The 21,440-nt window shown below is 39.3% G+C and overlaps 1 long non-coding RNA gene across 4 annotated transcripts in view; it reads right to left on the bottom strand.

The window, feature by feature from the left end:
* The window catches only part of LOC117976097 (uncharacterized), a 74,864-nt gene extending 66,750 nt beyond the window's left edge, over nucleotides 1-8,114 (bottom strand). For all 4 annotated transcript variants that reach the window (XR_004666647.3, XR_004666649.3, XR_004666651.3 and 1 more), the window contains exons 1-3: nucleotides 8,074-8,114; nucleotides 7,128-7,359; nucleotides 4,236-4,394 (exon numbers count right to left, since the gene is read on the bottom strand). This is a non-coding gene — a long non-coding RNA (uncharacterized LOC117976097). The remainder of the gene's footprint in view (nucleotides 1-4,235; nucleotides 4,395-7,127; nucleotides 7,360-8,073) is intronic.
* Nucleotides 8,115-21,440: the final 13,326 nt, after the last annotated feature.

Here is a 21,440-nt window from a genome sequence, read left to right as displayed (position 1 = left end):
TCATTTCTCCTTTTCATTAATGAAGAGTTTATCAGTTCACCAGCCTCAATAAGTCTTTCAGGAATTTTTTTTGAATTCAAAGACGGGGATTGTGCAAGACCTGCTTCTGGAGGGATTGTAAGAGAGCACCTAAATATGCTTATTAAGAAATAAAGAGGACACACTTCTTCTACAAAACTGCTAATAAAATAATTTCATGTAAATATGTATTTTTAAAAAATTAGCTCTTGATATATTCTGTTATATTATTATTAAGATCCAAATAACCTGATGAACATAATTCTCAAATTCTGATGCAGTTAACTATTCCCTGTCAGCAGTAAGTGGATGATGCATACACTCACTTCCCCATTCTAAAAGGTTCATGTTATTAACTTTTCCTTTATAGACCTTTCCTCTTGACTCAGGGCAATGAAAAGTGAAGGACTTTTGTGGCATCTGACTACCAGGGTGATCTCCTTCATTTCAGAGCAGAGGGTGGTATGTAAGGGTGCTGGTATGTGTTCATTTTGGATGAGGGAGAGTTTCTAATTACTCACTTTTGAGTGTAAAAAATACAGATCAGAAATGGGTGACAACCATATTCAGACCATCAATGAATTCATATTAATGGAAGCACTAGGCTCAGGGAAGTTTCTCTTATCATATGTGACTACAGATTAGACCAGTGGCTCTCAAAGTGTGGTCGCCAGACCAGACCAGCAGCATCAGCATTACCTAGGAACTTATTAAAAATGCAAACTCTCTGTCCCCACCTAGTGAGTCAGAAACTCTGTTGGTGGGGCCAACAATCTGTAGCTTAACAGGCCCTCCAAGTAATCCTGATGCATGCTAAAGCTTGAATTCTTACTCTTTTTGCTCTTCTGGTTTTTTACATCTATCTCGCTGTGCTCACTCCTTCTCATCACAGTGGCTCATGCTACACAGCCAGGGTCAGTGGAAATCAGGAGTATTGGACTTCAGCCCTAGTTCCTTCTCTAACTAGCTCTAAATCTTTGAGAGAGATTATGCAAACTTCAGTTTCCTTAGCACAAAAAATAATATCATGATAACATCTGTTCTACTGACCTTATAGACTCATATAAGATAAGTATCAAATAAGACACATGAAAGCATTTTAAACTGAAAGGGGTGAGACAATATATGGTAAGAATGATGTTAGTCATGGTTATTATGTCTACATTCTTCTTACACAAAGACTCAGATAAACCCTTCATAGGAAATCAGTCTACATGTATTATGCAGCGTATATTAATATTATTTAAAAGACAGTGCTAAAAACTAGGGAGTCTTGAGATAAAGAAGAGATATGACTCTTGCCTTAGCAGAATTTCAAAACTAGTTGGTGGGAGGCATTATAAGCACATACCATGTATCTTCAAAAGACCCACAACAACACATAATTATTGGGCAGATGGCATGTAGAATCAGGTGTGATTCATTCATTCCAACATTGCAGCCTTCTTTGGGTCATAGACCCACCCTTTGAGAATCTGATTTTTAGAATTGTTTAGCACAATAATTCTAGGGATCCTTTACCTAGAAAAGTGCACCTATGCATTACGACTCAAAATATGTGTAAAAATACAATTTTTAGATATTGATAGACTCTCTTGAAATGTACTTACAGACTTCTAGATTAAGAACCCCCCTGGTTTTGAAGCAGATAAGAGACAATGATTAGCAAAAAGAAGGAAATTTGGTTTTCCCTGCAAGCTCTTTGAGAATCCTGTGGTTGGTAGTCTCTGGGCTTCTCTTGTGACTCACTTTAACCAACAATAATGGTGGAGTTAATATGGTGCCTGTTCAGGACCGAAGCCATAATAAGGTGCGGAAACTGTGCTTTTGTGGTTTTGGGAGCCCTAAGCTGCCATATAAGAAGCCTACCTTGCTAGAGAGAACATCTAGAGAGGCCAAGTTAAGAGAGAAAGAGAGAGACTCAGTCCTACCAACATCCCAGATGAACCCAGCCCTGCCAAGGCATGTGAATGAGCCATCTTAAGTGTTCCCACCAGTGACATCCCCAGATAACTATAGCCCCGGCAGACTCCATGTGGAGAAGAAATGTCCAGCTGGACACCCAGTCAATTCATAAAATCATGAGAGATAGTAAAAACTATTCTTGTGTTAAGTAAGCCACTAAGTTTTGGGTGTGATTTGTTATGCAGCAGTAGATGTCAGAAACAAATGGCTAGAACAAAAATAAGAAATTGGGAATTAAATGAATTATGTTCCGAAAATAATGTGAAGATTAATGGGCCTAGAAGAGTCAACACAGAAATTTATGTGAGAAGTAGGATAGTAGAAATGAGGCATGCCAAGTTCATCCTAGGCTTTAAGAGTTACAGGAAATTACTGTGTTCTCAGGCATCTCTTGTATCTGGAAGCAGGATGTACGTCACTTTCTAATAGGCTTATCTTTTGGGTGAGGTGGAGTAAAGGGTATTAAGGGAGATGCAAAAACAATCACAGTCTACACTGATTCATATGTGAAACATGGAACATGGACCCAGGCTTGCTCTAGCCTAGGGAGAGCTTTGCTTTATGAGCACTGGGGAGGCAGGAAGCATCTGATACTTCTTTGGGTTCCCTATTGGTTCTCACTTGTTTATTCCTATAATTATCAGAAAAAGACCTTGCTTCTAGCTTTTAGAAAATTGGAGAAACATTCCTCTTTGGAGTAATTCACAAAGACATATTGATTGCCCCTGTTGGAGGCCTTGAAAGAGGAGACAGGAAAGGCAAAGACTAGAGATCTATTCTTTCATTTGGAATGCAACTATCATCAGCTACTTTCACAGGACAATGGAGCACTCCCAAAACTGGCACTCAAATTGGCCAATCTGAGCACATTACCAGGGCCAGCAATACGTGAAAATTTGAAATTGGAAAAGGGACAGTGCTTGGGATGGCATAAAACTAGGGACAAAGTCAGAAATTCTTGGATGCCACTTCTAACATCCTGCCCCAACCACAGCTACTGAGAGCCTACGTGGAGTAATGGCAGAAGTCTTACTCTCAGAGACACTGGAGTTTTGTTCTGGTGCTATTATTAATCTTCAACAAGACATTAGCAAGTCACTTCTCTTCTCCAGGCTTCAGTCATCTTATTTGTAAAAGCATTAGACCACACTAATGCTTCTCAAACTTCAATGTGCAAACAAATCACCTAGGCATCTTGTTAAAGTGTAGATTCTGATATATCAGGTCTAGGGCAGGGTCTGAAATTCTGCATCACTGGCAAGCTTCTAGATTATGCCAGTGCTGCTGATGAGTGGATCATACTTTGAGTAGCAAGGGACCAACCAGCAGATTCCCTTAGGCCATCTTTCAGGTTCGTGATTCTGATTCCATTCTTTGACTCTCGAAATCATGAACACTCCATTTCCCTACTACCTCCTCTAAAACACAAACAATTCACCAAGTAAAGATGCTTATGAAGTTTCCAATGTTTGTCAGATGTTTGTCAAGCTTAAAAAACCAAGCTCTATACACTGACCACATGCAAATGTGTAGCTCTTACCCTGACCTACATGGGCCCTGAGATGTGTGTCTTGTGAGAGAGGTAACATTTGGATTCTTTCCCAGGCAGCCAAACCATACCATGCAAAAAGAATTTGAATCCGGAAAAACAATGAAAAACTTTTCCTTTAGCAAATCAGCTCAGTAGAGCAGCACCCAACACTGCAAGTTATCCTCCTAGCAGTTAGCATGCAAATGACTTTTGACACCCATTTGCTAATGTCAGCTTAATGCAGACATATGGGAGGATATTGAAGTAGAAAGCTACTGCCCTTTTAGATGACAGCAATTATTATTACATTTCCAGGAACTCCTTTCTGTGTTCCCATAGCAACTCAGATCAATTTAGCTTTACTGATACACTGAACAGGTTTAGTTTTGGAGAGGGAGTAGTAAGGCCATCCTCAAGTAGAAATAAGTAGTTGGCCGCACAATCTGTCATTTCACCCCCACTTTCACCCTACTCACCTTCTATGAAATTCCCTCTTTATGGGAGTTGCAATGCTGCTTTTTAGTTCAGGCCAGACATATTTTAGTCTTATAAAAATATACATTTTTTATTCCAGAACCTTGCCGCCATTTCACCATCACTTTGGAAAGCTGCTAAGTTGTGTTAGTATAGACAGAATACAGCTGTTTCTTCATTATCCTGTCACTTATTGAGCATGCATATTTTCTATTTCATTTATTTGGAGCTTGAAGGATTTTCTTACCTGTGAGAGTTCCCGTTCCCAGTGTATATGCTCCTGTGAAGAGATTTATCGCATTACAGGTAGCTCTAGGCTGGAAGTCAGGATATTGTGGTCTCACTTGGGTTTTGTAACTGAGGAATGGTGATACCTTTCTGGAATCACTTCCTTCTTCTCGGCCTCCTGCAAAATGGAAAGATAAGAATAGGTCTTGCTAGAGTATCTCCTTTCTGCTAGTAATATCTCTTGACTGTAAAACAGCAAATATTAGCATTTGGGATGGTGAGGTCAAGGTATGCATTCTCACGGATGAAGAAATATAGAAAAAGATTCTGTACCATCCCCTCTGTCTTTCTCCATCTTTACCTTGCCCCTCTTTCTCTAACAAGAATTTCCTTGTACATTCCCAATTACACAGCAAAATTTCCATGTCTACTGACAGAAGCAGCTTAGCTTGGAAGGGAATGTATGGGGAAGAGGGGGTTACTGAAAGCATATAGACCCCATACTGAACTGCCCTGTAGCATTTAGATGTTTGGAAAATCAGTTACTCAAATGTAGATTGGAGATATTGAATGGTGTGAGTATGGGTATAGACCCCATCATGTGGGCTTCTTTGATCACTCATAGAACACCAGTTTTCCTGTCTGTTTTATTCCTGGCTCAGCCTAAACATAGGAGTAGCTATTTAACCTTTTTTTCCCCCAAATCTTAAATGGGTTTGTGCATCCTCTGGAAACCCAATTTTACTATTACCCTGTACTTGGCATCCATAATTTAAAACTGACATATAAGTTAGGCATCTCTTAATAAGGAACTCAGGCAGATTGAAAATCAAAATGATCTATTCCATTACAAATTTAGGCAGTATAATAACAGGATTCATCATTATCTCCTATATGCACATTTTTTTTCTGTTTTTATGTGTATCACTAGGCATAGCACAGTGAATAACCACCCCCCGACTTCCCTGCAGCACCCCTCATTAGTGTGAGGGAGTCCTGGGGGGTCTATGGCAACATATTTTATTTTCTCATTTGATCCTCACTTCAGCCTTTCAAAGCTGTGTTCTTTTCTTCAGCCTCAAGGGAATTCAGGGTACTCAAAAAACTAGGTCACAAATTGCATCCATCTCTTAGAAGAAAGGAGTGAAATGGCATTGTTGTTCTCTCTGCTCCTCTTATCCAGAGATAACAGTGAATATGTGCTGCTTCAGAGGAATAATTATGAATGTGTGAAAATCTACTGTGATTCAATAACAGTGCACATTAGTCAAAAACCCTTTAGAGGAGCTGAAGCTTATAGTCTACCTAAAGCCAAAAACCTCTAGACCTGGAGACTGAATGGATAATGAAATTTAATCACAGTCATCCTGTGAGTCAGAGGTGAATAAGCTTGCAGCCCTGGGAGTGATCCAGGTGCTTATGGCCTTGTCTCAGGCAAAGAGATCTCTTCAGTAGCTTTGCGGTGAGAAGGGCTTCTCCAGCTCCTCTCCCTCTCATGAATTTTTACCTACACCAGCACCATTCTCATCCCATGAAAATGAGATTCCAAGGAGCTCCTCCTCATATTGCAAATTAAGCACCTGGTAACCCTTGATATTTTGGATATATCTCAGTTCCCTGGCCCATATGTGGAGTCCCGGTTTAAGAAAAGTTTGCTATTTTGGAGAACTTCTTTGACTAATGAGGGTGAAGAAGGAAAAGGAGGGCAAAAATGTCTTACCTGCCTGGCCTTTCTCCCTGGCCCTTTCTGGCCTTGAACAACAGATCTGCTACACAGGCTTCTGAGCACAGAACCCACTCATCGTCCCCCGCCACAGCTCTCAGTTACAGCCATACAGCCATCTTCATGACTAGCTCTGGACAACTATGTTCCTGTTTCTGAATGCCTTAAAGGGACCCTAGGAGAAGTTCAAGCAAGGTGGGGCACCCATGCATGGTGGCAAGATGTGTGGGTACTCTGAACTATGCTATCTGAAAAGCCAGGTTGCTGTTTGCTAGTAGGCAGCACAGGGTAGTGGACTCAGCAGAGCACACAGCTCTGACAGTAGGCTTTGGAGAGTCAGGTAGAGAAGTGCATCATGACAAAATAGCCACCAGTTATACCTGTGTGTGTATGTGACTTATCCAAGATCACTAAGTAGTGGCTGTGTTTATTCTAGTTAGAAAACCTCCTGAACTCACTACCCTATGAGATTTCCATTAGAACTTTAATTGCAATTGGCTTAGAGCATTCTAAAGCTGTTTTCAAAGCAAGACTTTGAAATCCCTTTGTCAGACCCAGTTCCTCCACCCCTAGACTGGATTCCCCAGGTGACACTAATGAGGAGTGAGGTAAAGGAAGGTGTCATTACAAGTTTCCCACCTCCAGGGGATGCTCTATCTTGGGAAAAGACCTGCAGAACCCTCTGAGGCACCTGGTGGATTTTAGATCAGGGACACTGCTGCCCCCCACATGCATCCCATGAAAGTAGATAAAACGATTGATCTCAGTATCCTTTCCCATCCCCGGGGCATTGGGTCAAGGTTGTTTAAAGATCATGTAGTTTCCAAGTAGTTTAGAATTCCTGCTTATCTCTCCCCATTTCATCACTCAGCTTTAGAATGCTCTTCATTCAGCTTTAGAATGCTCTAAGCCAATTGCAATTAAAGTTCTAATGGAAATCTCATAAGGTAGTGAGTTCAGGAGGTTTTCTAACTAGAATAAACACAGCCACTACTTAGTGATCTTGGATAAGTCACGTACTTTTTTTGCAGCGATCTATATACAATGTAAAGCCTGCAGGATTAAAACAGAAATAAAATCCTTAACACTTCTAATATCCTACGAGTGTAAATGATCATTCCCATGCAACCCCCTACAAACCCTCATCACCACCCCAAATTCAGCTCATCAGAAAGAATTAGCACATACTTAGTATTTATTCCTCCTGTTTTTTTCTCTTGAAGAATTGTGAAGTTATAGAACTTGAGAGTTGAAATGGGTCCCAGGAAGAAAATGGCAGTAGCTGTGCAGTGGATGTCTCCCTCGCTGTGTGAAGAAAATGTGTATCTCTAGATCAAAGAGGCAAGAGCCGGTCATCATTGCCAGTTTTCAGATCAGGAACTGGAGGACTTTAGAAGAAAGCACAGGTGGCTTCGTACCCCTAGGACAGGTTATGGCATTTTCCTCTGTCAACCACAGTCTCTTGTTGAGCTATTCCCCTAAACAGTGATTCCTTCTCCCCAACCTATATTCTCTTCTTTGCCCTGCTCCATCTAAAATCTGCTCTCAGGCCCTTCCCTGCACAAATTCTTCATTCCAACTAAAGTATATGCATTAAAATTTTACTCTATACCGAAGGCTTTGGAATTTAACCTCATTTCATGCCTAGGGAACACATTATAGGGGCAGATCCATATTTGAGCATAGGCTTCTCCACGGAAATCCTCCCCGCTCCAGCCACATCCTCCCCACTCCAGTCTTGCTGTGGATAGCACAGACAAACCATGTGTCCAATGTGGGATCCAAGTGAAAAGACAAAAGGACTCGATGCCACCTTTTTGGACCCATTCTCTTAAGCTGAGGGGACATTTCTGGACTTCTGTTAAGTGTTATTTCTTTGGCACCTTCCACACTGAGAGTAAAGATGCTGACTTCAAGGTTCTACATTTTACAAAAAGCTAGAGGTGTTCTTTTTAATCTCACTAAATGTGTATTTGAAAAGCCTCAAGAATTCACGTTTCTAAAGAGACACATTGCCCTCGTCCTGTCTCCTGTCCTGTGAGGTTTTACGTCAGCCCACCTTTATTGTCTTTGTGTGTCATCTCTCAGTGGGCTCTCTGGAGCCAAGATGAGGACACTCTTTTCAAGCACTTACCAAGCCTCCCTTCAAGCAATGGCATCCGTGGAAATTCTGTGAGAAAAAGAAGAAGGGTGACTTCTGGAGAGAACTAAGTGCAGTTCATGGCATTCGATGCTCATTATGAAAAGCCATCACAAGGTGCAGCACCCTGATTTTTTCAGTGTACCCCAAAGTATTAGGCTTTTCTTTCACTGTTCTCACAGTGTTTGTCATAGTTTATTGTCATAAACTTTACAGCCATGAGCACTGGCATTATTCAGGGAGTTTTTCAACATTTTCCCTAATCTCATGACCATGGCTTCCAGTATTCTTATCCATTAATCACTGTGACTCCTTCACCATACCCGCTTATCTTATTTCAAGAGGGCAACGTAAAACACATATCCAACCTCAGATGTTCATTTATGTTAATACTTAATGGCCATTCCCCTTAAAAAATCCAGAAGATATCATTCCAGCCCCCAAGGAACTCATACTCAGTAGGGGGAGGCTGACTAACATTTAAAAAATCCAGGCTGTGCGCAGTGGCTAACACCTGTAATCCTAGCACTTTGGGAGGCCAAGGCGGGAGGATTGCCTGAGCTCAGAAGTTTGAGATCAGTCTGGGAAACATGGTGAAACCCCATCTCTACTACAAAAAAAAAAAAAAAATTAGCCAGGTGTGGCGGCATGTGCCTGTAGTCCCAGCTACTCGGGAGGCTGAGGCAGGAGAATTCCTTGAACCCGGGAGGCGGAGGTTGCAGTGAACCAAGATTGAGTCGTCACTACACTCCAGCCTGGGTGATGGAGCGAGACTCCATCTCTTAAAAACAAAAACAAAACAAAACAAAAAAAACTGAAGTAATGTGGTGAGTGGAAATGGAGGCAGATACTCTGTTATGCGAAGGCTAGAGGACAAATTAGTTAACTTCATGTGTGCAAATGTGGAGAGGTTCAAGAAGGAGAGTGGGGGGAGGCAAAGCAGGCAGAAATGGGAGTTAGAGAAAGCAGACAGGAGAGGTGGCAGTGGGAATTGAATTTTGAAGGTTAAACAAAAACTTGTTGAAGAATACTCCAGCTAGATCTCTGTAGCTGGAGAGATACTGGTACTGCAAACAAGAGGTACGGGTACTGCAAACAAGTTGAAACAGCATTGCAGACCTTCAGGAAACCACAAAAGGCCCAGCAGAGCTGGAGGGGGCTGTTTGGTGTGAGATAGAGTAGGGCGACAGGCGATCACCTGCCCCATGTGCGTGCTGTGGCGAGAAGACTGGAATCTCTATGAGGTATTAGGGGTCTCATTAAGCAGGTGAGCGAGAGATTTAGAAAGAAGAGTGGTGCTGACACACTTTAATGCTGTAACAAGGTTCCCCCAAATCAAGGGTTCTCAAAGGGTAGGCACTGGACCAGAGGCATTAGCATCATCTAGGACTTCTAGATATACCACCTCACAGCAGACTTGCTGAATCAGAAACGCCTGTGCTGGCACCCTTCAGGTGACTTCAGTGCATGTTCAGATTTGAGAGGCATTGGTCTAAATCAGTCAGCTCTTTGAAAAAGTTTAGTTGGGAAAGGCAAATAAGCAAGGCATTGGAGAGGTTAAATAGAACAAAGACCTCATTCTATTTGCTCAATTTCGGACCGAGTTACAGAATTCTGCCAGTAAGTGCTTTAAGAATAAAGCAAGAAGGCTTTATGAAGAAATGTTATTTGAATGATGGGTGCAATTTAGAAAGACAAAGTAGACAGGGAATATTTAGTAGATAAGCCACAGGCCAATAGATAAGTAGATATTCAACAAATAAATAAATCAACACGTTTAACAAAAGTTGATGGAACCCCTATCTCGAGCAACCCTCTATCTCAGGTGCAAGAGAAGCATAGAATAAGACATGCCTTCAAGGAAATAAACCCATGAACAATTACTGAGACTCCTATAATTCTCTCTTGTGATTATTTATCCAGATGCAATGGAAATTTTATGGCTATTGCCTTCATTATTCCTGGGGATAAAATAGAATTAATTTAGACCATGGAATCTTCGACTGCCTGTTCTTTCACCCAGGAGTTGTGGGGGGAGATGCGGGGTGGCAATGGAGGAGGCCCAAGCCATTCTCCATGTGAGAGTCCTTGCACGTGTGTGTTGCTGTTTAGCAGCAGCTGCTGCAAAGAAAATAATTATTTTCTTGAACTGGAAACCTATTTCCTCCAGGGATTAATCATGACAAAAGTAATCTAAATCTCATTAAGACTACTTAATGATCAATCTTTCCCTCTGTTTTCCCTGACTATAGGGAAGTGAATTGCCCCAATCCTTCTCTATCACCCCCTGCAGCCGTGCCAATGCCTTACCTCTGTTATATTCAGCCATAGGGGAAGCTTATTCTCATAGAATCAGGGGTTGGCATGCAGTCACTAGCTATTCTTGGTGAGACTAGTGAAGATGAGTGAAGGAAAATGTTGCATAGGTGAAATCTCATAGGCACAAATAGGTGTTTGTGAGAGTAACAATAAAAGAAAGTCATTCCCATACTCTAGTAGATGACTCATTTTCTCCTCATTTTTTTTTTCAAGGCGTTCTCTACAACGGTTAACCTAGTACCAAAAATCCTTCTCTTTTTTCTTGGACAAATCCTGTTCAAGTTAGCATGGCATTTACTATGTCCAAGACATTGTCCAGATGCTGTGGAAAATACAAACTCTAAGTAAACAAAACAGAACCTTGTTCCTAAGAAGCTTACCATACATTAAATGTAGGGGCTTATAAACAGACTAACCATAAACTGAGGCCAAATGAAATAATTAGTAAACATAAGTATAAAGGAATATGATTAGAGAAAAAGAAAGAAATGCCTTCTAATGCTGGGAAAATCTGAAGAAGACTTCCTGGAGGAGGTAGCATTTGAGTTGGCTTTGAAGAGATAGAGAAAATTTAAATGGGGTATAAGAAAGGAGAAAGGCATTCCAATTGGAGAGAATATGGAAAAGTCACAAAATCATGCAAATCTATGTATGTATAGTTAAAGTGTAGTAGTGTGACAAGATAACATAGTAGGAGGAAGTATAAAGAGAGAGATGAGGCATGGGATAGCAGTTGGGTTTTGATTGAGGAAGATCTGAAATACAATGGGTTTGTACTAAACTGGGAACAAGAGAGAGTCTTTTTCTTACTATTTGCTCCTGAGAATGTAAATTATGTTTTATGTTTTTGAATTGAAATGAAGAATTTGGGCTTTAGTACAGTACTCTTTGGTCCTATAAAATTCCATTTAGTCTATGGACCTCCTTCCAGCCCAAACATCCCAGTTTCTCTCCGTAATAAAAGGTATCTGATCTCCCCCTCAAAGAGCTTAGGGGAAAAACAGCTTAGGAATGGGGGCTTCTGTATCATTTTCCTATGCCTCTTACTACAGGAAAAATACTTCTTTTTGCTTCCTAATTCACTTCAGAGAAACAAACTGGTCTCCAGCTGTTGCAAAACAAGAATGTGATTCTTAGAAATGCAACCATTATAACAAAATTTTATTATGTGGCATTTGAGCAGTATCTGACCTTCCTTCTCATTTCTGTGAGCTGAGTCTCCAACCTTAGGGATTCATAGTCTCCATGTGACACTCCTTCCATGTGTACGAGGTCTGGTTGCTAAGCCACAGAGACAGCACAACCTAATGCTGTTTTCGAAAGATCAATTATTGTTTATCCACTCTTGTATCTGTGTCCTTCTAAAATATAATACAAACAGATCCTTCTCTACCGGGATCTGTATGAGGGACAATCTGTCCCTGCTGACACACCCAGAGTAACATTAAAGTTGAGAGCAACTTTACATGGCAGAGTCAAGAGTCTTTTGAACTTACTAGAGAATGTACATTGCGTGTGGACCCCAATCTATATAAATTTGAGGGAAGCCCATGAGACAGTGTGGTTGTAATCAAATATGAATGGAGGTAGAAATCCTTAAAGGTGTTAAGATCAGAAAATACATGATGTCCTATTTTTTAAAAATATATATCATTACTTGGTGGTGGTGGTGGTGGTGGAGGTGTGTGTGCGCCAATGAATGGTGGTATAGTAAACAGACATAGAAAATTCTATTTTAGGAATGAGATCATGTCCTTTGCAGGGACATGGATGGAGCTGGAGGCCATTATCCTTAGCAAATTAACACAGGAAAAGAAAACCAAATACCACATGTTCTCACTTATAAATGGGAGCTAAATAATGAGAACACATGGACACATAGAGGGGAATAACACACACTAGGGTCTTTCAGAGGGTAGAAGGTGGGAGGAGGGAAAGGATCAGGAAACATAACTAATGGGAACTCGGCTTAATACATGGGTGATGAAATTAATCTGTACAACAAACCCCCATGACATAAGTTTACCTATGTATCAAGCCTGCACTTATACCTCTGAACTTAAAAGTTAAAAAAAAAGTGAAAAAAATCTATTTTAGGAGGTTTTTCAAACAGTGGGTCTCAAACTTGTCTGAACATTAAAATCATCTGAGGAACTTTAATAAAGCCCTATGCCCAACCATATACTGAGAATGCCAAGTGAACACTGGTGCAGCCACTTCTGAAAAAAAGTTTGGCAATATCTACTAAAGCTGTCCTTGTGTGTCTCTGATAACTCAGCAATATCATTCCTAGGCATACACTCAAAAGAAATGCAAACATCTGTTTGCCAAAAGACACATACTGGAATGTTCATAGCAGCACTGTTATATAGGTCAAAACTAAGCCTAATCAAATGCCCATTGCTGTAATATTAAACAGTAATGAGAATGAACTAAAACTGTATACATGAATATGGATGACTCTTAAAAACATAATGTTGAGTGAAAGAAGCCAGACACAAAAAAATGCATATTCTCTGATATTTAAGTAAAAAATTTAAAAGGTATAACTAACCAATGCTATTGGATGTCAGGATTGTGATTATCCTTGGAAGATGTAGAAACTGAAGGGAGAAAGGGAGCTTCTGAGGTGCTGGTAATGCTGTTTTCTGATTTGGGAGCTGGTTTCACAGATGTGTTCACTTTGTGACAATTCATTGAGTTGGACACTTGTGCCTTATTCACTTTTGATATGTATTATATTAACATAAAAAGTTGAAAATAATTCCAAAAAGCATTATATTGGCAACAGAATAAACACATAGACCAGTGGAACAGACTGGAGAATCCAGAAATAGGCCCACCAAATATAGTCAACTGATCTTCCACAAGTGAGCAAAGGCAATTCAGCGGAAAAAGGATAATCTATCTTTTCAACAAATGGTGCTGGAACAACTGAAAATCCATATTCTCCCAAAAAAGCATGTAGACTCAAACCTTACACCATTCAAAAAAATTAACTCAAAATGGATCATAGACCTAAATGTAAAATGCAAAACTATAACATTTCTAGAAGACAGCACAGGAGAAAATCTGGTGACCTTAGGCTTGGTGATAAATTTTTATGTACAACAGCAAATACATGATCCATGAAAGAAAAAAATTGATAAGCTGGACTTCATTAAAATTAAAATATTTTTGAGACACTGTTAAGAGAATGAAAAGACAAGAAACAGACTGAGGTAAAATACTTGCAAAACACATATCTGATAGAGGACTTGAATCCCAAATATACAGACTTTTAAAGCTCAACAATAGAAAAGCAAACCACCCTATTAAAAAATGGGCAAAAGATCTGAACAGATATTTCACCAAAAAGAATATACAGATGGAAAATTCACATGAAAAATCTTAATCATTAGACATCATTAGGGAATTGCAAAATAAAACAACAAGGAGAGACAACTATACACCTATTAGAATGTTTAAAATTCCCCAAACCTGGCAATATTAAATATTGGGAAGGAGCAGAGGAACAGGAACCCTTATTTGTTACAGAAAAGAATGCAAAATAAGTCAGCCATTAAGAAGACAGTTTGGCAGTTTTTTACAAAGTTAAGCATAGTCTTATGCAATCAAGTGATTGTGCTCCTAAATACTGACCCAGTTGAGTTTAAAACTTAGATCCATGCAAATTCCTGGACATAAATGTTTATGGAAGCTTTGTGTATATTCATCCCAAACTGGAAGTAATGAATATGCCTTTTAATATGTGAACAGATAAACAAACTGTGGCAAATTCATACAATGGAATATTGTTCGGCAATAAAAAGAAGTGAGCTATCAAGACATGAAAATATATGGAAGAAACTTGAAGGCACATAGCTGAGTGAAAAAAGCCAGTCTTAAAAGGCTATATACTCTATTATTCCAATTATATTACATTCTGGAAAATGGTGAATCTATAGAGATAGAAAAAAGATCAGTGGTTGCCAGGGATTTGGGAGGTGGGTGGCAGGTGATGGCAATGAATAGGTGAAGCACAGGGGATTTTTAGGGCAATAAAACTATTCTGTATGATACTGTAATATGGATACACGACATTATGCATTTGTCAAAATACATAATACTATACAACATAAAGAGTGAACTTTAAAGTAACAAAAATTTTAAAAAATATTTAAGCGGTCTAGGATCACCTAGTAGACTGTGACAAGAGAATCTAACTGTATTATAAATATATGAAGCAACCTCACCAAAGAGGCTGTGGAAAAGGTGCTAACCTAAGTGACTTTAGGAATAAATGGAGTTTGTAAGACTAAAGGCAAAACTACAGATAAGCACTTTATTCTTGTTGATAAAATTGTTTCCTGTTAAAGGTACAGGTTAAAAATTTTGATGCCACTGTACATGTATACTTTGAATTAAACAATTAAGTAAATGGCCTATGGTGGGAGCCAGGTTTCTGACTGTTGGAATTGGAGGTTAAAGACAAGCAAAGTGGGGAGGCTAGAGTGATCCATATGTGAAAGAGCTCCCAATGTCCAAATATGGAATAATTTGAGCAAATTTTTTGAAAAAAAAACTAGTGAATAGAGGAAAAGAGACAAATCTGTGCAGAATTCCAAATAAATTATGTGCTGAATTCCAAAGAAATTACTCCACCAGTGAGGAGAGGAAGCATAACTCCCCATTCCTTAAGTGTGGGATGATCATGTTAACATCCTTCCAAAGACAGTATGGACAGAGGGAACACATTTTACAATGGAGGAACCTGACAATCACTACTTTAGACAGGTCATCAATATCAACATCGACAGACATTTATCATGTTGACATTATACACCCTTAACAGATGAAAATGGCACTTTACCTCTGTAATCTTCCTCTTCAAAACCCATAACTCCAATCTCACCATAAGGAAAACATTGGACCAATTCTAGTAGGGCATCCTATAATATACAAGACCAATACTTCTCAAAACTGTAAACATCATCAAAGATAAAGAAGGTCTGAGAAACTGTCTGAGCCAAGAATAGCCTAAGAATGCATGATGACTAAATACAATGTGGTAACCTGGATGAGATCCTGGAACAAAAAAGAAAATTAAGTAAAAACTAAGAAAATCTGAATTAAGTATAAACTTTCATTGTTAAAAACTGTGTCACCATTGATTTGTTAATTGCAACAAATGTATCTTATATAATATATTCATAATAGGGTAAACTGTCTGAAGGGAGTGACGGTATATCCGTACCATCTGTACCATGTATAACTCTGTACTAGTAGCTTAATATTTTTAATATGTTTGGTAAATCTAAATAACTCTAAAAATACAGTTTATTAAACATAATTTTTTAAAATAAAGTGTATTAGTTTAAAACATCTCAAAACTCAGGCTGTACCCTAGACAAATAAAATCTGAATTTCTGGTGTTGAGATCCAGGCACCAGTATTTTTTAAGCTCTGCAGGTGATTCCCGTGTGCAGCCATGGTTGAGAACAACTGAACTAAAATCAGTTTTGCTGCAGCAGAAGATCCCAAGACCCAGGTGATTCTTAAGTGTTTTTTGTTTGTTTGTTTTGTTTTGTTGTTGTTAGATAACAGGCAACTTTGAAAATCCAATGAAATCTTTATATTCTCTTTACAGGGAGAAAAAAAACGTATGTATGTATATCACCATATTTTGTATACATGAAGGGATCTAGAGGGCCTTGGAAGTACATCCATAGACTCCCATATTCCTCAAGTAAAAAAAAAAATCTGCTTTGGACTATGAACACTTTGAAGTCAAGAATTATAACTTATTCATCTTTGTATCTCTAGCACATTCCCTGGCACAGTAGATGGTCAATAGCCATTTGGTGAAGACAAGGTTTTCAGAATGGAGGGTGGAAGAGGAGAAGGGCAGCTAGGGGGAGGTAGATGAGAAGGGAAGAAGGCTTTGTCCAATAAATAGACTCATTCAGTTATAACCTGTCAGGGTAGGGCAATAACCGAGGGCTGGCCAGAATGGGCCAAGATGCAGTGTTTGGTTATCTGGAGGGGTCTCAGAGAGAAATAAAAGGAAACAGAAGGAAGAGGCAGACCTCATAGATCTGGGCAAGTGGAAGTACAGATGTTTGAATTTCAGAATAGCAACTCGAAGGAGATTCCAATGCAAGTGCAACCAAAGGCAGAAGCCACTTGTTCACCGCCCTGTATTGTGCTTCATTCTGAATGTGGTGGCTGTAAGACATCAAGCATTAATTTTAGCTAGAAGGAGGTAAGATTACTACAAATGAATACTTCTGTTGGCAGAGGAGTCATAGGTCCCAGTATGTTGTTTGGCAAGTAGTAGGAATGATAAATATTTTTGAATAGAAGAATAAGTAAGTTTAAAACATCCCTTTCTCTGTCCTTTGCCTACTAGTTTAACTGTCTAGTTTTATTGTATTTTTCTACCATAGGAGAACAAAAATATTTTTAAAAAGAGAAAGAAAGGCAGGCAGCAAGGAGAAAAAACATTTTTTAAAAAAAGAAAATTAAAATCCATGTAATGTCCGATATCTGCTCTGCTGTATGTGTAGATCTTTCTATATACCAACTCATTAGCCTTATTTTACAGGTGAGGAAAATGAGACCGAGGGTCCTTGTTACTTGACCAAGTTCACACAGCAAGATTACACATGGTAGAACCCATATTAGAACCTAGGTGTATACTTGCTCATTCAATATGTACAATAATTGCAAAAGTTTCCATAGGTCTTATTATATATCAGGCACTATAAATGCTATGCATGTGTCAACTAATTTAAACCTAAGCAATATTATAAGGAAGGTACTATTATAGAAATCTCAACCTTACAGGTAAGGGAACAGGAATAAAGAGATGTGAGGTAATGGCCCAAGGCCACACAGCCAATAATGGCTCACGATTTTGAATCCAGCCCAGTCCATCTTCAGAGGCCATACTCTTAATTACCATGCTCGGCCTAGGGTGACCATACATCACGGCTTCTACAGGGAAGTCCCAGTTTATGTTTGTTGTCCTAGAACAATTGTTAATAGCACGCTCTTCTACCTGCAAATGTGCTTGGTTTGGGCAATAATGATAGTCATCCTAGCTATAACTGGCTCTTTCAATTTGGCCCATTTTTACTGTAAAATGCCATCCCTTAATCCTAATGACCAAAGTGAGCTAACTTTTGGCTCTTTGGATAAAACAAAATTTGAACTAACCAGGAATACCATTTCTTGTAGCTACTAGCTCTCTGTGTTCTGCAAGTTGGGTGCATGTTTACGTCAGTAGACCAGTTGCGTTGATCAAGAAATATTATTACACCCTTCATTGTGCAGTGTGGCTGAGTTCTCAGACATGTAACCAAAATCTCAATGTCAGGTGTCCCTAAAAGAAATAATTCTAAAATAAAAGTTCTTTTATTCTAAACCCATGTTACATTTTTACCTAAGACTATAGTCAACTAAACTTGACACCTTTTTGTTTTGTGTGTAGCTATTGAGCTATTTTTCCTTTAGCATTCTGAAATTGTACAACTAGATTTTCAACCAAACCAGAGGGGGAGGTTACCTGTATGTATAGTATATTTTCTCTTGTTATATTTGGACTATGATTAACAATTTTCTATGTTGGATATTACTCCAGCTTAAAGTATTAGAAAACTGTCAGATAATGTATTCACCTCTTTTCTTGCTTTGTAATATTATTTTTATAAGCATGTCATCAACTTAATGTAATAATAAGATAATATTAATTATTCACATTAAACTAGAGAATAAAATTGTTAAATAAGATAATGGCTATACTGAATGCGTTCTGTTTGCCCCCATACTCTCCTCCTTCCCCTTGCTCTGTGCCCTGGGAGGCTGGCTCATTTGGGCTGCATCAACAGACTCCCTTGTGCTCTGACTTCCAGAGGGTTCTGCTCATTGCCTCCCATCGGAGGCACTTGCAAGAGACCTGAGGTCAGAGTGTTTATCCCTCTGGCTCCATCCCTGCCTTATTTCCAAGGCCAACGACTATAGCTCCTGTCAGCAGTCCTGCTTTAGGTGTGGGTAACCATCCCCTCCCCTTACCCTTTCAGGCCTCGGGTGGTGACAGAACCAGCTCTTTTTAGCCCCTGGGGCAGTGCTCTATTCTCTATTGGTTTACAAAAAAACTTGTGACATATTTGTAAATATCCCTTTATTAAACTCTCCTCAAATTACCCAGTTGTTTATGCCATTTGTTTCTTTCTGGGAATCATTCTGATACAATGGCTAAGGCCAGAACCCTGAACAGACCACCAGATACATCCTCCTATATCCTAACCACACTCTAGGTTTGGGACCTCCAGTTCAGCCACCTATACAATCACCCAGCCCAGGTGAAGCTGATTTTCCTCTTGGCCCTGCTTTCTTTTCATTTTATTCCTTCTCCTTGTTGTGATGTCATTGCCTCAGCCATAACCATGCACTGAAGACCCTTTCTTCCTCGCTTTCCTTCAAGCCTCCTTATCAGTTCTTCACATGAAAGGTGATGTTTTCAAAACCATCAAGTCACTTCAGTATTTAAACTCTTCCACAGGCTCCTGTGGTGCTTAACATCCAAACACCTTATTAGGTAATAAGGTCCTACAGGCCCTGGCTCCTGACTCCCTCTCCAGCCTCAGGACACAGTCCCATTGCTAACCTCTTGCAGCCACACTGCCCTTCTGTTCAGTTCTTCAAACAAGCTGACACTTTCCTGTCTTGGGTCTTTGCCCTTGCTAGTCCCTCTGTCTGGGATGTTTGTCTTACCTCCACTCTGTGCTGGGTGGCATCTTCTCATTCTTCATGTCCCAGGTTTAGTATCTTCTGAGTGTGGTCATTCGAGACCATGTTGTAAATAGTAACTATGCTGTATTACCTTCGAATGTTTGAAGTTTTATTTTAATCAGAGCATTAAAAGGAAGTTATGCTAGCACTAACAACATAATTTCTTCCTCTAGAATTTGTCTTTGTTTAAAAGGAAAGACAGACTTGAGTGTACGTATTGGTTCCTCCACTTAAAAGCCATAATATCTTGGCCAATATTTTTCACTTTTATGAACCTTAGATGGAAAGCATTCAATACGAAGCATTTCAGTATCAGCCAAGTGTTATCAATATTTATCATACAGCAGGCATTAGGCTCTGAGAGTAGAACAGGACAGACACAGTTCCTGTTCTCCATCCTCCAGAATTTAGAGCATAATGGAGAGACAGACATGAATTCAGTAATCACTCGCATGAATAAATGTATGACTGGGCAAGTGTGCTAGATGCTGTGATGGAAAGACACAAGGAGTTACAAGAGTATATAGCTGGGGGCCTATTTTGAATTCTAAAACTGGTTGTATCAATTAACTATGGTTATGGAACACTTCATTCCTAAACTCGGTGTCATTTTCTTCACTTAATATTTTTTTAAATTGCCAGATAACATTGTATGTATTTATCATGTACGACATGACATTTTGAAGTATATAAACATCGTGGGATGGTTAAATCTAATTAACATATATATTATCTAGCATAGTTGTCACTTTGTGGTGACATCACTCTCTTTGCATTGTTCAAGGATACAATATATTTATCTTTAACTATAGTCACCTTGCTGGGAAATAGATCTCTTGAATGTATTCCTCTTATCTATCAGAAATTTTGTATCCGTTGACCATGTCTCCCCATCTCCCCATACTCACCCCCACCCCCAACCGTCCCAGCCTCTAGTGAGCATCATTCTACTCTTTTACTTTTTTACATTTCACATATGAATAAAATCATTCAGCATTTGTCTTTCTGTGCCTGGGTTATTTCACCTAACATAATGTCCTCCAGGTTTATCCACATAGTCACAAGTGACAGAATTTACTTCTTTCTGATGGATGAATAGTATTCCCTTGTACATATATACCACATTTTCTTTATTCATTTATCCACTGATGGACACTTAAGTTGATTCCATATCTTGCCTATACTGCAATAAACATGCGAGTGCAGATATTTCTTTGATATACTGATTTCATTTCCCTTGGATATACACCCAGTAGTGGAATTGCTGGATCATATGGTAGTACTATTTTTAGTTTATTGAGGAACCTCACACTGTTTTCCACAATGGCTGTACTAATTTACATTCCCACCAATACACTAGGGTTCCCTTTCTCCACATCCTTGCCAACACTTGTTACTTTTTGTCTTTTCGACAGTAGCCATTCTAGCTAGAGTGAGGTGATATCTCATTGTGGTTTTGATTTACATTTCCCTGATGATTAGTGATGTTGAGCACTTTTCCATTTCCTGTTGGCCACTTGTATGCCTTCTTCTGAGAAATGTTTATTCGGGTCCTTTACCCATTTTTTAATTGTGTTATTTGTTTTCTTGCTATTGAGTTGTTCGAATTTCTTATATATTTTGGATATTAACCCCTCATCAGATGTATAGTTTGCAAATGTTTTCTCTCATTCTGTAGGTTGTTTCTTCACTTTGTTGATTTTTTTCCTTGGCTGTGCAGAAGCTTTTTAGTTTGATATAATCCTGTTTTTCTATTTTTGCTTTTGTTGCCTGTGTTTTGAGGAGATATAAAAAATATCATTGCCCAGGCTAATGTCATGGGGATTTCCCCCTATGTTTTCTTCTGGGAGTTTCATAGTTTCAGGCTTTACATTTTAGTCTTTAATCCATTTTGAATTGTTTTAGTATATCATGAGACATAAGCGTCTAATTTCATTCTTCTGCATGTGAATGTCCAGTTTTCCTGACACATTTTATTGAAGAGACTTCCCTTTCTGCATTGTGCTAACCTCCCATGTCTTGTAAGAAGAACCATTTATTACCTCTTACATGCTGCAGGTCAATTGGAGTCCACTGATCTTGGCTGAGCTCTGCTGGTTGCCATGACTAATTTTAGCAGAACTTTCTCTGGTGTCTGCTGGTCAACTAAGGGTTGGGTGGCCCAAGCTGGGCTCCACTGCTGTGGCTGTGCTCCACATGTTCTTCATGCTCCGTGGACCAGTGGGCAAGCCAAGGCATCTTCTTCTCATAGAGTTGGTACAGGTATC

The sequence above is a fragment of the Pan paniscus genome, chromosome 1, assembly GCF_029289425.2.
Source record: "Pan paniscus chromosome 1, NHGRI_mPanPan1-v2.0_pri, whole genome shotgun sequence".
Lineage (NCBI taxonomy): Eukaryota > Metazoa > Chordata > Mammalia > Primates > Hominidae > Pan > Pan paniscus.
The sequence above is the reverse complement of the archived record's forward strand: the minus strand, read 5'-3'. Positions and strand labels throughout refer to the sequence as shown.